This window comes from Oncorhynchus nerka, unplaced genomic scaffold, assembly GCF_034236695.1.
Source record: "Oncorhynchus nerka isolate Pitt River unplaced genomic scaffold, Oner_Uvic_2.0 unplaced_scaffold_3905, whole genome shotgun sequence".
In the NCBI taxonomy this organism is placed as follows: domain Eukaryota; kingdom Metazoa; phylum Chordata; class Actinopteri; order Salmoniformes; family Salmonidae; genus Oncorhynchus; species Oncorhynchus nerka.
In genome coordinates this window covers 100-19,223 of record NW_027037392.1, presented here as the reverse complement: position 1 = coordinate 19,223, position 19,124 = coordinate 100, and the positions used below count along the sequence as shown (strand labels likewise).

Sequence of the window (19,124 nt, the reverse complement as noted above, 5' to 3'; positions counted from 1 at the left end):
TCATTATTACCTCAACTACCTGGTACCCTGCACATTGACTCAGTACTGGTACTCCTTATAGTCTCATTATTACCTCAACTACCTGGTACCCTGCACATTGACTCAGTACTGGTACTCCTTATAGTCTCCTCAGTACTGGTAGTCCTTATAGTCTCATTATTACCTCAACTACCTGGTACCCTGCACATTGACTCAGTACTGGTAGTCCTTATAGTCTCATTATTACCTCAACTACCTGGTACCCTGCACATTGACTCAGTACTGGTACTCCTTATAGTCTCATTATTACCTCAACTACCTGGTACCCTGCACATTGACTCAGTACTGGTACTCCTTATAGTCTCATTATTACCTCAACTACCTGGTACCCTGCACATTGACTCAGTACTGGTTCTCCTTATAGTCTCATTATTACCTCAACTACCTGGTACCCTGCACATTGACTCAGTACTGGTACTCCTTATAGTCTCATTATTACCTCAACTACCTGGTACCCTGCACATTGACTCAGTACTGGTACTCCTTATAGTCTCATTATTACCTCAACTACCTGGTACCCTGCACATTGACTCAGTACTGGTACTCCTTATAGTCTCATTATTACCTCAACTACCTGGTACCCTGCACATTGACTCAGTACTGGTACTCCTTATAGTCTCATTATTACCTCAACTACCTGGTACCCTGCACATTGACTCAGTACTGGTAGTCCTTATAGTCTCATTATTACCTCAACTACCTGGTACCCTGCACATTGACTCAGTACTGGTAGTCCTTATAGTCTCATTATTACCTCAACTACCTGGTACCCTGCACATTGACTCAGTACTGGTACTCCTTATAGTCTCATTATTACCTCAACTACCTGGTACCCTGCACATTGACTCAGTACTGGTAGTCCTTATAGTCTCATTATTACCTCAACTACCTGGTACCCTGCACATTGACTCAGTACTGGTAGTCCTTATAGTCTCATTATTACCTCAACTACCTGGTACCCTGCACATTGACTCAGTACTGGTACTCCTTATAGTCTCATTATTACCTCAACTACCTGGTACCCTGCACATTGACTCAGTACTGGTACTCCTTATAGTCTCATTATTACCTCAACTACCTGGTACCCTGCACATTGACTCAGTACTGGTTCTCCTTATAGTCTCACTATTACCTCAACTACCTGGTACCCTGCACATTGACTCAGTACTGGTTCTCCTTATAGTCTCATTATTACCTCAACTACCTGGTACCCTGCACATTGACTCAGTACTGGTAGTCCTTATAGTCTCATTATTACCTCAACTACCTGGTACCCTGCACATTGACTCAGTACTGGTAGTCCTTATAGTCTCATTATTACCTCAACTACCTGGTACCCTGCACATTGACTCAGTACTGGTACTCCTTATAGTCTCATTATTACCTCAACTACCTGGTACCCTGCACATTGACTCAGTACTGGTACTCCTTATAGTCTCATTATTACCTCAACTACCTGGTACCCTGCACATTGACTCAGTACTGGTTCTCCTTATAGTCTCACTATTACCTCAACTACCTGGTACCCTGCACATTGACTCAGTACTGGTACTCCTTATAGTCTCATTATTACCTCAACTACCTGGTACCCTGCACATTGACTCAGTACTGGTAGTCCTTATAGTCTCATTATTACCTCAACTACCTGGTACCCTGCACATTGACTCAGTACTGGTTCTCCTTATAGTCTCACTATTACCTCAACTACCTGGTACCCTGCACATTGACTCAGTACTGGTTCTCCTTATAGTCTCATTATTACCTCAACTACCTGGTACCCTGCACATTGACTCAGTACTGGTACTCCTTATAGTCTCATTATTACCTCAACTACCTGGTACCCTGCACATTGACTCAGTACTGGTTCTCCTTATAGTCTCATTATAACCTCAACTACCTGGTACCCTGCACATTGACTCAGTACTGGTACTCCTTATAGTCTCATTATTACCTCAACTACCTGGTACCCTGCACATTGACTCAGTACTGGTTCTCCTTATAGCCTCATTATTACCTCAACTACCTGGTACCCTGCACATTGACTCAGTACTGGTACTCCTTATAGTCTCATTATTACCTTAACTACCTGGTACCCTGCACATTGACTCAGTACTGGTACTCCTTATAGTCTCATTATTACCTTAACTACCTGGTACCCTGCACATTGACTCAGTACTGGTACTCCTTATAGCCTCATTATTACCTTAACTACCTGGTACCCTGCACATTGACTCAGTACTGGTACTCCTTATAGTCTCATTATTACCTCAACTACCTGGTACCCTGCACATTGACTCAGTACTGGTTCTCCTTATAGCCTCATTATTACCTCAACTACCTGGTACCCTGCACATTGACTCAGTACTGGTTCTCCTGATAGAGTCATTATTACCTCAACTACCTGGTACCCTGCACATTGACTCAGTACTGGTTCTCCTTATAGTCTCATTATTACCTCAACTACCTGGTACCCTGCACATTGACTCAGTACTGGTACTCCTTATAGTCTCATTATTACCTCAACTACCTGGTACCCTGCACATTGACTCAGTACTGGTACTCCTTATAGTCTCATTATTACCTCAACTACCTGGTACCCTGCACATTGACTCAGTACTGGTTCTCCTTATAGTCTCATTATTTGTATTTTGTGTTACTATTTCCAAGGTACAAGGATCACGTCTGGTGGACAGGTCAGAGTTCATATCCTCAGTCAGACCAGTAGAAACTGGATCAGCAGCACTACAAGGTATCACGTCTGGTGAACAGGTCAGAGTTCATATCCTCAGGCAGACCAGTACAAACTGGATCAGCAGCACTACAAGGTATCACGTCTGGTGAACAGGTCAGAGTTCATATCCTCAGGAAAACCAGTACAAACTGGATCAGCAGCACAACAAGGTATCAAGTCTGGTGGAGCCTGTGTCAGTACTGATAGGATGGAAAGAAAGGGAGCGCTGCTCTCAGATCAGCTTTCTCCATTCAAATATGTTCTTAACGTTAGAATTATTTCACAATACTGACCACGGATCAGTGTCTATTATCCCCTATGGCTACAAATATTGAGGCGGTTATTCTAATGCTTACCCCCAAGAAATGCACTAAATCACAGATTTGGCACATCATTGTGTTCATATTAGGATACACATCATGAAATATATTGAGACAAAATACAGACAGAGCCTACAAGTAGCAAAATAGAACTCAATATATTGAACAATATGATTGAATAGACCTAAAAAAGCATCTAATGACTCACAGCTGTTCTAGTGGTCTGAGGCAGGTGGTAGATTTCTCAGCTGTTCTAGTGGTCTGAGGCAGGTGTTAGATTACTCAGCTGTTCTAGTGGTCTGAGACAGGTGTTAGATTACTCAGCTGTTCTAGTGGTCTGAGACAGGTGTTAGATTACTCAGCTGTTCTAGTGGTCTGAGGCAGGTGTTAGGTTACTCAGCTGTTCAAGAGGTCTGAGGAAGGTCTTAGATTACTCAGCTGTTCTAGAGGTCTGAGGAAGGTATTAGATTACTCAGCTGTTCTAGTGGTCTGAGGAAGGTGATAGATTAGCGTTTTCAACGTTAATAACAATGGTTTTTTGAAACAGCTCAGAGATTTAACGATGCTCTTGATTCTAATGATGAATTCCTTTTGGGAAACTGGACCCTGGATAAAAACATCTGCTAAATGAATAAAATGTGTAAATGTTTTACATACAGATCTCATGTTACTGCATTGAAATATTATATTTAAATATTTATATATTCATCTTCAAAGTGTATCATTTATCCCTCTATTAAACATGTATTTATTTTATTTTATGTATTTATTACATTTGACTGAGTAAAACCAGCAGATATATATTATTACTGTATAAAACCTAGCAGTACTACTGATTTCACTGAGAGTGAGGCAGATATATATTATTACTGTATAAAACCTGGCAGTACTACTGATTTCACTGAGAGTGAGGCAGATATATATTATTACTGTGTAAAACCTGGCAGTACTACTGATTTCACTGAGAGTGAGGCAGATATATATTATTACTGTATAAAACCTAGCAGTACTACTGATTTCACTGAGAGTGAGGCAGATATATATTATTACTGTGTAAAACCTGGCAGTACTACTGATTTCACTGAGAGTGAGGCAGATATATATTATTACTGTATAAAACCTGGCAGTACTACTGATTTCACTGAGAGTGAGGCAGATATATATTATTACTGTGTAAAACCTGGCAGTACTACTGATTTCACTGAGAGTGAGGCAGATATATATTATTACTGTATAAAACCTAAAATTTCCTGGCAGATACTACTGACCTGGCAGTCTACTGATTTCTCTGAGTGGGGCAGATATATATTATTACTGTGTAAAACTTAGCAGTACTACTGATTTCACTGAGAGTGGGGCAGATATATATTATTACTGTGTAAAACTTAGCAGTACTACTGATTTCACTGAGAGTGAGGCAGATATATATTATTACTGTGTAAAACCTAGCAGTACTACTGATTTCACTGAGAGTGAGGCAGATATATATTATTACTGTGTAAAACCTAGCAGTACTACTGATTTCACTGAGAGTGGGGCAGATATATATTATTACTGTGTAAAACCTAGCAGTACTACTGATTTCTCTGAGAGTGGGGCAGATATATATTATTACTGTGTAAAACTTAGCAGTACTACTGATTTCACTGAGAGTGGGGCAGATATATATTATTACTGTGTAAAACTTAGCAGTACTACTGATTTCACTGAGAGTGGGGCAGATATATATTATTACTGTGTAAAACCTAGCAGTACTACTGATTTCACTGAGAGTGAGGCAGATATATATTATTACTGTGTAAAACCTAGCAGTACTACTGATTTCACTGAGAGTGGGGCAGATATATATTATTACTGTGTAAAACCTAGCAGTACTACTGATTTCACTGAGAGTGAGGCAGATATATATTATTACTGTGTAAAACCTAGCAGTACTACTGATTTCTCTGAGAGTGAGGCAGATATATATTATTACTGTGTAAAACCTAGCAGTACTACTGATATCTAAAATGTCTTTTATTTTAAAAAAGCATGACTTCTGAAAATTGATATATAGCGTTTTGGAATGAAACTCTTCTTATGTTTCCCCATCTGAGCTCAGAGTAGATGAGAGATGTAATGTTTGTCTCTGTTGTGTTGAAGCCCAATCAAGCAGGAGAGACCAGCCTCCCCTGTTCCCAGCTGTGTGTCCATGAAGAGTGACCGGTCTATGGGTCAACCTATACACTTTAGAGAGGGAGACTTTTCTACTGAACAAAGGTAAGAAGAACTCATGGGTCCTGGTCAGTGAGTTAAACAACACTGTCTCTAGTCATTTCTCCTCCCATTTTCCCATTTATTGTTGTTGTTTTCATAATCAATAGGCTAATAATTTTGTCCATTTTCATAGTCCTAAAACAATATTAAACAAACACAACATTGACTCAGTACTGGTACTCCTTATAGTCTCATTATTACCTCAACTACCTGGTACCCTGCACATTGACTCAGTACTCGTTCTCCTTATAGTCTCATTATTACCTCAACTACCTGGTACCCTGCACATTGACTCAGTACTGGTTCTCCTTATAGCCTCATTATTACCTCAACTACCTGGTACCCTGCACATTGACTCAGTACTGGTACTCCTTATAGTCTCATTATTACCTCAACTACCTGGTACCCTGCACATTGACTCAGTACTGGTACTCCTTATAGTCTCATTATTACCTCAACTACCTGGTACCCTGCACATTGACTCAGTACTGGTTCTCCTTATAGTCTCATTATTACCTCAACTACCTGGTACCCTGCACATTGACTCAGTACTGGTACTCCTTATAGTCTCATTATTACCTCAACTACCCGGTACCCCTGCACATTGACTCAGTACTGGTTCTCCTTATAGTCTCATTATTACCTCAACTACCTGGTACCCTGCACATTGACTCAGTACTGGTACTCCTTATAGTCTCATTATTACCTCAACTACCTGGTACCCTGCACATTGACTCAGTACTGGTACTCCTTATAGTCTCATTATTACCTCAACTACCTGGTACCCTGCATATTGACTCAGTACTGGTTCTCCTTATAGTCTCATAATTTTTATTTTGTGTTACTATTTCCAAGGTTTAAGGGCAACGTAGCACGTCTGGTGAACAGGGCAGAGTCCCATATCATCAGGCAAACCAGTAGAAACTGGATCAGCAGCACAACAAGGTATCACGTCCAGATCATGTATCAATACTGATAGTATAGAAAGAAAGGGAGCACTGCTCTCAGATCAGCTTTCTCCATTCAAATATTTCCTTAACATTATAATTATGTCACAATACTGACCACAAAGATTGAGGAGACTTATTCTAATGCTTACCCAATTAAAATGCAGTAAATCCCAGATTTGACATTGTGTTCATGTTACACATCATTAAATATATTGAGACAAATTACAGAGTAGCCTACAAGTAGTAAAATAGAACTCAATATACTGAACAATATGATTGAAATAGGCCTAAAGCCAGTTCATAGTTTAATGCAGTCATCTCGGTTTTCATTTGAAGCAAATTTGTAGAAGTCCCTTGTTTGAATCAATTGCAAAGACGTTGGCAACTTTGTTCTGAATTTATCGGTGTCACAGAGAGACTGATAAACCATGTGATTCTATGTTTAGCAGAGATCTTCTGTGTATAAAGTCATGCGGAAGGGCAAAAAATTATCTAACGACTCACTCAGCTGATCTACGAGTGGTGTTAGATTACTCAGCTGTTCTAGTGGTCTGAGGCAGGTGTTAGTTTACTCAGCTGTTCTAGTGGTCTGAGGCAGGTGTTAGATTACTCAGCTGTTCTAGTGGTCTGAGGCAGGTGTTATATTACTCAGCTGTTCTAGTGGTCTGAGGCAGGTGTTAGTTTACTCAGCTGTTCTAGTGGTCTGAGGCAGGTGGTAGATTACTCAGCTGTTCTAGTGGTCTGAGGCAGGTGTTAGATCACTCAGCTGTTCTAGTGGTCTGGGGCAGGTGTTAGATCACTCAGCTGTTCTAGTGGTATGAGGCAGGTGTTAGATCACTCAGCTGTTCTAGTGGTCTGAGGCAGGTGTTAGATTACTCAGCTGTTCTAGTGGTCTGAGGCAGGTGGTAGATTACTCAGCTGTTCTAGTGGTCTGAGGCAGGTGTTAGATTACTCAGCTGTTCTAGTGGTCTGAGGCAGGTGTTAGATTACTCAGCAGTTCTAGTGGTCTGAGGCAGGTGTTAGATTACTCAGCTGTTTGTGTGGTCTGAGACAGGTGTTAGATTACTCAGCTGTTCTAGTGGTCTGAGACAGGTGTTAGATTACTCAGCTGTTCTAGTGGTCTGAGGCAGGTGTTAGATTACTCAGCTGTTCTAGTGGTCTGAGACAGGTGTTAGATTACTCAGCTGTTCTAGTGGTCTGAGACAGGTGTTAGATTACTCAGCTGATCTAGTGGTCTGAGGCAGGTGTTAGATCACTCAGCTGTTCTAGTGGTCTGAGGCAGGAGGTGTTAGATTACTCGGCTGTTCTAGTGGTCTAAGGCAGGTGTTAGATCACTCAGCTGTTCTAGTGGTCTGAGGCAGGTGTTAGATTACTCAGCTGTTCGTGTGGTCTGAGACAGGTGTTAGATTACTCAGCTGTTCTAGTGGTCTGAGGCAGGTGGTAGATTACTCAGCTGATCTAGTGGTCTGAGGCAGGTGTTAGATCACTCAGCTGTTCTAGTGGTCTGAGGCAGGTGTTAGATCACTCAGCTGTTCTAGTGGTCTGAGGCAGGAGGTGTTAAATTACTCAGCTGTTCTAGTGGTCTGAGTCAGGAGGTGTTAGATTACTCAGCTGTTCTAGTGGTCTGAGTCAGGAGGTGTTAGATTACTCAGCTGTTCTAGTGGTCTGAGGCAGGTGTTAGATTACTCAGCTGTTCTAGTGGTCTGAGGCAGGTGTTAGATCACTCAGCTGTTCTAGTGGTCTGAGGCAGGTGTTAGATCACTCAGCTGTTCTAGTGGTCTGAGGCAGGTGTTAGATCACTCAGCTGTTCGTGTGGTCTGAGACAGGTGTTAGATTACTCAGCTGTTCTAGGGGTCTGAGGCAGGTGTTAGATTACTCAGCTGTTCTAGGGGTCTGAGGCAGGTGTTAGATTACTCAGCTGTTCTAGGGGTCTGAGGCAGGTATTAGATTACTCAGCTGTTCTAGTGGTCTGAGGCAGGTGTTAGATTACTCAGCTGTTCTAGTGGTCTGAGGCAGGTGTTAGATCACTCAGCTGTTCTAGTGGTCTGAGGCAGGTGTTAGATTACTCAGCTGTTCTAGTGGTCTGAGGCAGGTGTTAGATCACTCAGCTGTTCTAGTGGTCTGAGGCAGGTGTTAGATTACTCAGCTGTTCTAGTGGTCTGAGACAGGTGTTAGATTACTCAGCTGTTCTAGAGGTCTGAGGCAGGTGTTAGATTACTCAGCTGTTCTAGTGGTCTGAGACAGGTGTTATATTACTCAGCTGTTCTAGTGGTCTGAGGCAGGTGGTAGATTACTCAGCTGTTCTAGAGGTCTGAGACAGGTGTTATATTACTCAGCTGTTCTAGTGGTCTGAGGCAGGTGGTAGATTACTCAGCTGTTCTAGTGGTCTGAGACAGGTGTTAGATTACTCAGCTGTTCTAGAGGTCTGAGGCAGGTGGTAGATTACTCAGCTGTTCTAGTGGTCTGAGACAGGTGTTAGATTACTCAGATGTTCTAGTGGTCTGAGGCAGGTGTTAGATTACTCAGCTGTTCTAGTGGTCTGAGACAGGTGTTAGATTACTCAGCTGTTCTAGAGGTCTGAGGCAGGTGGTAGATTACTCAGCTGTTCTAGTGGTCTGAGGCAGGTGGTAGATTACTCAGCTGTTCTAGAGGTCTGAGACAGGTGTTAGATTACTCAGCTGTTCTAGAGGTCTGAGACAGGTGTTAGATTAGCGTTTTCAACGTTAATAACAATGGTTTTTTGAAACAGCTCAGAAATTTAACGATGCTCTTGATTCTAAAGATGAAGTTGGCCTTTAGATGCTTTTGGGAAACTGGACCCTGTTTAAAAACATCTGCTAAATGAATAAAATGTGTAAATGTTTTACATACAGATCTCATGTTACTGCATTGAAATATTATATTTAAATATTTATATATTCATCTTCAAAGTGTATCATTTATACAGTTCCTTATTAAACATGTATTTATTTGTTACATTTGACCGTGTAAAACCAGCAGATATATATTATTACTGTGTAAAACCTAGCAGTACTACTGATTTCACTGAGAGTGAGGCAGATATATATTATTACTGTATAAAACCTAGCAGTACTACTGATTTCACTGAGAGTGAGGCAGATATATATTATTACTGTGTTAAACCTAGCAGTACTACTGATTTCACTGAGAGTGAGGCAGATATATATTATTACTGTGTAAAACCTAGCAGTACTACTGATTTCACTGAGAGTGAGGCAGATATATATTATTACTGTGTAAAACCTAGCAGTACTACTGATTTCTCTGAGAGTGAGGCAGATATATATTATTACTGTGTAAAACCTAGCAGTACTACTGATTTCACTGAGAGTGAGGCAGATATATATTATTACTGTGTAAAACCTAGCAGTACTACTGATTTCACTGAGAGTGAGACAGATATATATTATTACTGTGTAAAACCTAGCAGTACTACTGATTTCTCTGAGAGTGAGGCAGATATATATTATTACTGTGTAAAACCTAGCAGTACTACTGATTTCACTGAGAGTGAGGCAGATATATATTATTACTGTATATAACCTAGCAGTACTACTGATTTCACTGAGAGTGAGGCAGATATATATTAGTACTGTGTAAAACCTAGCAGTACTACTGATTTCACTGAGAGTGGGGCAGATATATATTAGTACTGTGTAAAACCTAGCAGTACTACTGATTCCTCTGAGAGTGAGGCAGATATATATTATTACTGGATAAAACCTAGTAGTACTACTGATTTCTCTGAGAGTGAGGCAGATATATATTATTACTGTATATAACCTAGCAGATATATATTATTACTGTGTTAAACCTAGCAGTACTACTGATTTCACTGAGAGTGAGGCAGATATATATTATTACTGTATATAACCTAGCAGATATATATTATTACCGTGTAAAACCTAGCAGTACTACTGATTACACTGAGAGTGAGGCAGATATATATTATTACTGTATATAACCTAGCAGATATATATTATTACTGTGTTAAACCTAGCAGTACTACTGATTTCACTGAGAGTGAGGCAGATATATATTATTACTGTATATAACCTAGCAGTACTACTGATTTCACTGAGAGTGAGGCAGATATATATTATTACTGTATAAAACCTAGCAGTACTACTGATTTCACTGAGAGTGAGGCAGATATATATTATTACTGTATAAAACCTAGCAGTACTACTGATTTCACTGAGAGTGAGGCAGATATATATTATTACTGTATATAACCTAGCAGTACTACTGATTTCACTGAGAGTGAGGCAGATATATATTATTACTGTATAAAACCTAGTAGTACTACTGATTTCTCTGAGAGTGAGGCAGATATATATTATTACTGTGTTAAACCTAGTAGTACTACTGATTTCACTGAGAGTGAGACAGATATATATTATTACTGTATAAAACCTAGCAGTACTACTGATTTCACTGAGAGTGAGACAGATATATATTATTACTGTGTAAAACCTAGCAGTACTACTGATTTCTCTGAGAGTGAGGCAGATATATATTATTACTGTATAAAACCTAGCAGTACTACTGATTTCTCTGAGAGTGAGGCAGATATATATTATTACTGTATAAAACCTAGCAGTACTACTGATTTCTCTGAGAGTGAGGCAGATATATATTATTACTGTGTAAAACCTAGCAGTACTACTGATTTCTCTGAGAGTGAGGCAGATATATATTATTACTGTGTAAAACCTAGCAGTACTACTGATTTCTCTGAGAGTGAGACAGATATATATTATTACTGTGTAAAACCTAGCAGTACTACTGATTTCTCTGAGAGTGAGGCAGATATATATTATTACTGTGTAAAACCTAGCAGTACTACTGATTTCTCTGAGAGTGAGACAGATATATATTATTACTGTATAAAACCTAGCAGTACTACTGATTTCACTGAGAGTGAGGCAGATATATATTATTACTGTATAAAACCAGCAGTACTACTGATTCCTCTGAGAGTGAAGCAGATATATAGCATTTTGCAAAAAAACGTGATTGTTTCTCTGAAATGAAACCATGAAGTGATATATTTTAATCAAATACTTGTCTGTCATTGAACAACCCCATGCTATGATTAGATAGTGAAAAAACACACCAATCTCTTTCAAATTGTCTTTCAGAAATAAAAGCTAATTTACAAACTTTTCTAAAAAGTGATATATAGTGTTTTGGAATGAAACTCTTCTTCTGTTTCCCCATCTGAGCTCAGAGTAGATGAGAGATGTAATGTTTGTCTCTGTTGTGTTGAAGACCAATCAAGCAGGAGAGACCAGCCTCCCCTGTTCCCAGCTGTGTGTCCATGAAGAGTGACGGGTCTATGGAACCTCCTCTAAACTTTAGAGAGGGAGACTTTTCTACTGAACAAAGGTAAGAAGAACTCATGTGTCATGGTCAGTGAGTTAAACAACACTGTCTCTAGTCATTTCTCCTCCCATTTTCCCATTTATTGTTGTTGTTTTCATAATCCATAGGCTAATAATTGTGTCTATTTTCATAGTCCTAAAACAATATGAAACAAACACAACATTCCCTCCCTCACTGTGTGTTCAGATGTTGAAGCACGGCTAGGAAAAACTCCCTAGAAAGGCAGGAACCTAGGAAGAAACCTTGAAAGGAACCAGGCTCCTAGGGGTGGCCAGTCCTCTTCTGGCTGTACTGGGTAGAGAGGAACCAGGCTATGAGGGGTGGCCAGTCCTCTTCTGGCTGTACTGGGTAGAGAGGAACCAGGCTATGAGGGGTGGCCAGTCCTCTTCTAGCTGTACTGGGTAGAGAGGAACCAGGCTCTGAGGGGTGGCCAGTCCTCTTCTGGCTGTACTGAGTAGAGAGGAACCAGGCTCTGAGGGGTGGCCAGTCCTCTTCTGGCTGTACTGAGTAGAGAGGAACCAGGCTCTGAGGGGTGGCTAGTCCTCTTCTGGCTGTGCCGGGTAGAGAGGAACCAGGCTACGAGGGGTGGCCAGTCCTCTTCTGGCTGTACAGAGTAGAGAGGAACCAGGCTCTGAGGGGTGGCCAGTCCTCTTCTGGCTGTACTGGGTAGAGTGGAACCAGGCTCTGAGGGGTGACCAGTCCTCTACTGGCTGTACTGGGTAGACCAGAAGAAACAGGCTCTGAGGGGTGGCCAGTCCTCTTCTGCCTGTGCTGGGGGGAGATAATGAGAGTACATGGCCATTAAGGCCAGATCGTTCTTCAAGATGTTCATAGATGACCAGCAGGGACAAATTATAATCACAGTGGTTATAGAGGGTCAACAGGTCAGCAACTCAGGAGTAAATGTCAGGTTGCTTTTCATAGCCGAGAATTCAGAGGTCGAGACAGCAGGTGTGAGTGAGAGAGAGAAAGTGAGAGAGCGTGAGAGAGAGAGTGAGAGAGTGCAAGAGTGTGAGAGAGAATGAGAGTGAATGTGAGTGAGAGAGAGAGAGAGAGAGTGTAAGAGAGAGTGAGAGAGAGAGAGAGTGTAAGAGAGAGTGAGAGAGAGAGAGAGTGTAAGAGAGAGTGAGAGAGAGAGAGAGAGAGTGTAAGAGAGAGTGAGAGAGAGAGAGAGTGTAAGAGAGAGTGAGAGAGAGAGAGAGTGTAAGAGAGAGTGAGAGAGAGAGAGAGTGAGAGAGAGAGAAAGAGAGAGAGACAAAACAGCATGTTCGGGACAAGATAGCATGTCCGGTGAACAGGTCAGGGTTCCATTGCCTCAGGCAGACCAGTAGAAAGGGATCAGCAGCACGACAAGGTTTCACGTCTGGTTGAGCATGTATCGATACTGATATGATGGAAAGAAAGGGAACACTGCTCTCGGATCAGTTTCTCAATTCAAATATTTCCTCACCATTATCATTATTGCACAATACTGATGATGGATCAGCTCCTCGAGAAACACTATCACCTATTGCTGCAAATATCTACTCAGCCTATTCTAATGTTTATCCAATAAAAATGCACACCAGATTTGGCACATAATTGTGTTCATGGAAGGCTTCACATCATGAAATATATTGAGACAAATTATAGACAGTAGTCTACAAGTAGCAAAATATAAGTCAATATATTGAACATAAAATGTTTTTCAATTTGATTGAAATTGGACTATAGCTGTTTATATTTTAATGCAGTTTCCGTTGTGAAGCATCCTTTTATGCTGCTTGTTTCTGTCAATTGCAAAGACATTGTCAACTTTGTTCTGAATTCATCTGTGGTCACAGAGAGACTGATAAACCATGTGATTCTATGTTTATCTGAGATCTTCTGTGTATTGTCGTGGAGAATCGACTCAGAAATATAACACTCTTAAAATAACTTGTGAATTCAATATACAATTTAATACAAAGTAGCAAAACTGAGCCCCTCCATGGAAGGACCTTATCACTAACATAACAGGGCTGAGCCCCTCCATGGAAGGACCTTATCACTAACATAACAGGGCTGAGCCCCTCCATGGAAGGACCTTATCACAAACATAACAGGGCTGAGCCCCTCCATGGAAGGACCTTATCACAAACATAACAGGGCTGAGCCCCTCCATGGAAGGACCTTATCACTAACATAACAGGGCTGAGCCCCTCCATGGAAGGACCTTATCACTAACATAACAGGGCTGAGCCCCTCCATGGAAGGACCTTATCACTAACATAACAGGGCTGAGCCCCTCCATGGAATGACCTTATCACAAACATAACAGGGCTGAGCCCCTCCATGGAAGGACCTTATCACTAACATAACAGGGCTGAGCCCCTCCATGGAAGGACCTTATCACTAACATAACAGCCCCTCCATGGAAGGACCTTATCACTAACATAACAGGGCTGAGCCCCTCCATGGAAGGACCTTATCACTAACATAACAGGGCTGAGCCCCTCCATGGAAGGACCTAACAGGGCTATCACCTTACACATAACAGGGCTGAGCCCCTCCATGGAAGGACCTTATCACTAACATAACAGGGCTGAGCCCCTCCATGGAAGGACCTTATCACTAACATAACAGGGCTGAGCCCCTCCATGGAAGGACCTTATCACTAACATAACAGGGCTGAGCCCCTCCATGGAAGGACCTTATCACTAACATAACAGGGCTGAGCCCCTCCATGGAAGGACCTTATCACACACATAACAGGGCTGAGCCCCTCCATGGAAGGACCTTATCACACACATAACAGGGCTGAGCCCCTCCATGGAAGGACCTTATCACTAACATAACAGGGCTGAGCCCCTCCATGGAAGGACCTTATCACTAACATAACAGGGCTGAGCCCCTCCATGGAAGGACCTTATCACTAACATAACAGGGCTGAGTCCCTCCATGGAAGGACCTTATCACTAACATAACAGGGCTGAGCCCCTCCATGGAAGGACCTTATCACTAACATAACAGGGCTGAGCCCCTCCATGGAAGGACCCTATCACTAACATAACAGGGCTGAGCCCCTCCATGGAAGGACCTTATCACTAACATAACAGGGCTGAGCCCCTCCATGGAAAGACCTTATCACTAACATAACAGGGCTGAGCCCCTCCATGGAAGGACCTTATCACTAACATAACAGGCCCTCCATGGAAGGACCTTATCACTAACATAACAGGGCCGAGGTTAGGAAGTGTCTGAGTATACAGTATATATAGAATATATATAGAACCCTTTATAGGAGGTTAGGAAGTGTCTGAGTATACAGTATATATAGAATATATATAGAACCCTTTATAGGAGGTTAGGAAGTGTCTGAGTATACAGTATATATAGAATATATATTGGTCAGAACTCTAGAGGTTCTTCTTCACTGAATTGATATTCATTATATCCAAACACACTGGTGGTCAGGGAGGCATCTCTTTGTTTGAACGATGGTCCACGTCAACTCTGGCATTACAATACATACATTACAATACAATACAATACAATACATTACAATACAATACATTACTGTAAATAGACTTTATTTTTTCTACTGTACGCTTGTTTATTCCATGTGTAACTCTGTGTTGTTGTATGTGTCACACTGCTTTGCTTTATCTTGGCCAGGTTGCAGTTGTAAATGAGAACTTGTTCCCAACTAGCCTACCTGGTTAAATAAAGGTGTTCTCAACTAGCCTACCTGGTTAAATAAAGGTGTTCTCAACTAGCCTACCTGGTTAAATAAAGGTGTTCTCAACTAGCCTACCTGGTTAAATAAAGGTGTTCTCAACTGGCCTACCTGGTTAAATAAAGGTGTTCTCAACTAGCCTACCTGGTTAAATAAAGGTGTTCTCAACTAGCCTACCTGGTTAAATAAAGGTGTTCTCAACTAGCCTACCTGGTTAAATAAAGGTGGAAAAAATAAATAAATATATAAATAATAATAAATATATATATATATATTTGTATATTTATATATATATTTAGCAAAAAAAACATGATTATATGTCTCTCTGAAATGAAACATCAATTGATAGATTTTTAACTAATAGATGTCTGCCATTGAACAATCGCCTGATTAGCTTGTGAAAAAACACCAAACTCTCATCATTTCTTTAAACAATCATTTATGAACGTTTCTGAAAAGTGATATATAGCGTTTTGGAATGAAACTCTTCTTATGTTTCCCCATCTGAGCTCAGAGTAGATGAGAGATGTAATGTTTGTCTCTGTTGTGTTGAAGACCAATCAAGCAGGAGAGACCAGCCTCCCCTGTTCCCAGCTGTGTGTCCATGAAGAGTGACGGGTCTATGGGTCAACCTCTATACTTTAGAAAGGGAGACTTTTCTACTGAACAAAGGTAAGAAGAACTCATGGGTCCTGGTCAGTGAGTTAAACAACACTGTCTCTAGTCATTTCTCCTCCCATTTTCCCCATTTATTGTTGTTGTTTTCATAATCAATAGGCTACTCACTCTGAGAGTGAGGCAGATATATATTATTACTGTGTAAAACCTAGCAGTACTACTGATTTCTCTGAGAGTGAGGCAGATATATGTTATTACTGTATAAAACCTAGCAGTACTACTGATTTCACTGAGAGTGAGGCAGATATATATTATTACTGTGTAAAACCTAGCAGTACTACTGATTTCACTGAGAGTGAGGCAGATATATATTATTACTGTATAAAACCAGCAGTACTACTGATTTCACTGAGAGTGAGGCAGATATATGTTATTACTGTATAAAACCAGCAGTACTACTGATTTCTCTGAGAGTGAGGCAGATATATATTATTACTGTATAAAACCTAGCAGTACTACTGATTTCACTGAGAGTGAGGCAGATATATATTATTACTGTATAAAACCTAGCAGTACTACTGATTTCTCTGAGAGTGAAGCAGATATATATTATTACTGTGTAAAACCTAGCAGTACTACTGATTTCTCTGAGAGTGAAGCAGATATATATTATTACTGTATAAAACCAGCAGTACTACTGATTCCTCTGAGAGTGAAGCAGATATATAGCATTTTGCAAAAAAACGTGATTGTTTCTCTGAAATGAAACCATGAAGTGATATATTTTAATCAAATACTTGTCTGTCATTGAACAACCCCATGCTATGATTAGATAGTGAAAAAACACACCAATCTCTTTCAAATTGTCTTTCAGAAATAAAAGCTAATTTACAAACGTTTCTAAAAAGTGATATATAGTGTTTTGGAATGAAACTCTTCTTCTGTTTCCCCATCTGAGCTCAGAGTAGATGAGAGATGTAATGTTTGTCTCTGTTGTGTTGAAGCCCAATCAAGCAGGAGAGACCAGCCTCCCCTGTTCCCAGCTGTGTGTCCATGAAGAGTGACAAGTCTATGGGTGTACCTATATTCTTTAGAGAGGAAGATATGTATACTGAACAAAGGTAAGAAGAACTCAGGGGTCCTGGTCAGTGAGTTAAACAACACTGTCTCTAGTCATTTCTCCTCCCATTTTCCCCATTTATTGTTGTTGTTTTCATAATCAATAGGCTACTCACTCTGAGAGTGAGGCAGATATATATTATTACTGTGTAAAACCTAGCAGTACTACTGATTTCTCTGAGAGTGAGGCAGATATATATTATTACTGTGTAAAACTTAGCAGTACTACTGATTTCACTGAGAGTGTGGCAGATATATATTATTACTGTGTTAAACCTAGCAGTACTACTGATTTCACTGAGAGTGAGACAGATATATATTATTACTGTGTAAAACCTAGCAGTACTACTGATTTCTCTGAGAGTGAGGCAGATATATATTATTACTGTGTAAAACCTAGCAGTACTACTGATTTCTCTGAGAGTGAGGCAGATATATATTATTACTGTGTAAAACCTAGCAGTACTACTGATTTCTCTGAGAGTGAGGCAGATATATATTATTACTGTATAAAACCTAGCAGTACTACTGATTTCTCTGAGAGTGAGGCAGATATATATTATTACTGTGTAAAACCTAGCAGTACTACTGATTCCTCTGAGAGTGAGGCAGATATATATTATTACTGTGTAAAACCTAGTAGTACTACTGATTTCTCTGAGAGTGAGGCAGATATATATTATTACTGTATAAAACCTAGCAGTACTACTGATTTCTCTGAGAGTGAGGCAGATATATATTATTACTGTGTAAAACCTACCAGTACTACTGATTTCACTGAGAGTGAGGCAGATATATATTATTACTGTGTAAAACCTACCAGTACTACTGATTTCTCTGAGAGTGAGGCAGATATATATTATTACTGTATAAAACCTAGCAGTACTACTGATTTCTCTGAGAGTGAGGCAGATATATATTATTACTGTATAAAACCAGCAGTACTACTGATTTCTCTGAGAGTGAGGCAGATATATATTATTACTGTATAAAACCAGCAGTACTACTGATTTCTCTGAGAGTGAGGCAGATATATATTATTACTGTATAAAACCTAGCAGTACTACTGATTTCTCTGAGAGTGAGGCAGATATATATTATTACTGTATAAAACCAGCAGTACTACTGATTTCTCTGAGAGTGAGGCAGATATATATTATTACTGTATAAAACCTAGCAGTACTACTGATTTCTCTGAGAGTGAGGCAGATATATGTTATTACTGTATAAAACCAGCAGTACTACTGATTCCTCTGAGAGTGAAGCAGATATATAGCATTTTGCAAAAAAACGTGATTGTTTCTCTGAAATGAAACCATGAAGTGATATATTTTAATCAAATACTTGTCTGTCATTGAACAACCCCATGCTATGATTAGATAGTGAAAAAACACACCAATCTCTTTCAAATTGTCTTTCAGAAATAAAAGCTAATTTACAAACGTTTCTAAAAAGTGATATATAGTGTTTTGGAATGAAACTCTTCTTCTGTTTCCCCATCTGAGCTCAGAGTAGATGAGAGATGTAATGTTTGTCTCTGTTGTGTTGAAGCCCAATCAAGCAGGAGAGACCAGCCTCCCCTGTTCCCAGCTGTGTGTCCATGAAGAGTGACAAGTCTATGGGTGTACCTATATTCTTTAGAGAGGAAGATATGTATACTGAACAAAGGTAAGAAGAACTCAGGGGTCCTGGTCAGTGAGTTAAACAACACTGTCTCTAGTCATTTCTCCTCCCATTTTCCCCATTTATTGTTGTTGTTTTCATAATCAATAGGCTACTCACTCTGAGAGTGAGGCAGATATATATTATTACTGTGTAAAACCTAGCAGTACTACTGATTTCACTGAGAGTGAGGCAGATATATATTATTACTGTGTAAAACCTAGCAGTACTACTGATTTCTCTGAGAGTGAGGCAGATATATATTATTACTGTGTAAAACCTAGCAGTACTACTGATTTCTCTGAGAGTGAGGCAGATATATA

The 19,124-nt window shown here is 40.1% G+C and overlaps 1 long non-coding RNA gene across 1 annotated transcript; it reads left to right on the top strand.

Moving 5' to 3' along the window:
* The first annotated feature begins 5,246 nt into the window (after positions 1-5,246).
* LOC135566636 (uncharacterized) lies at positions 5,247-11,697 on the top strand. Its single transcript, XR_010462146.1, has 3 exons — positions 5,247-5,349; positions 6,202-6,291; positions 11,592-11,697. It is a non-coding gene; the product is annotated as an uncharacterized LOC135566636 (long non-coding RNA).
* The last annotated feature ends 7,427 nt before the right edge of the window (positions 11,698-19,124 follow it).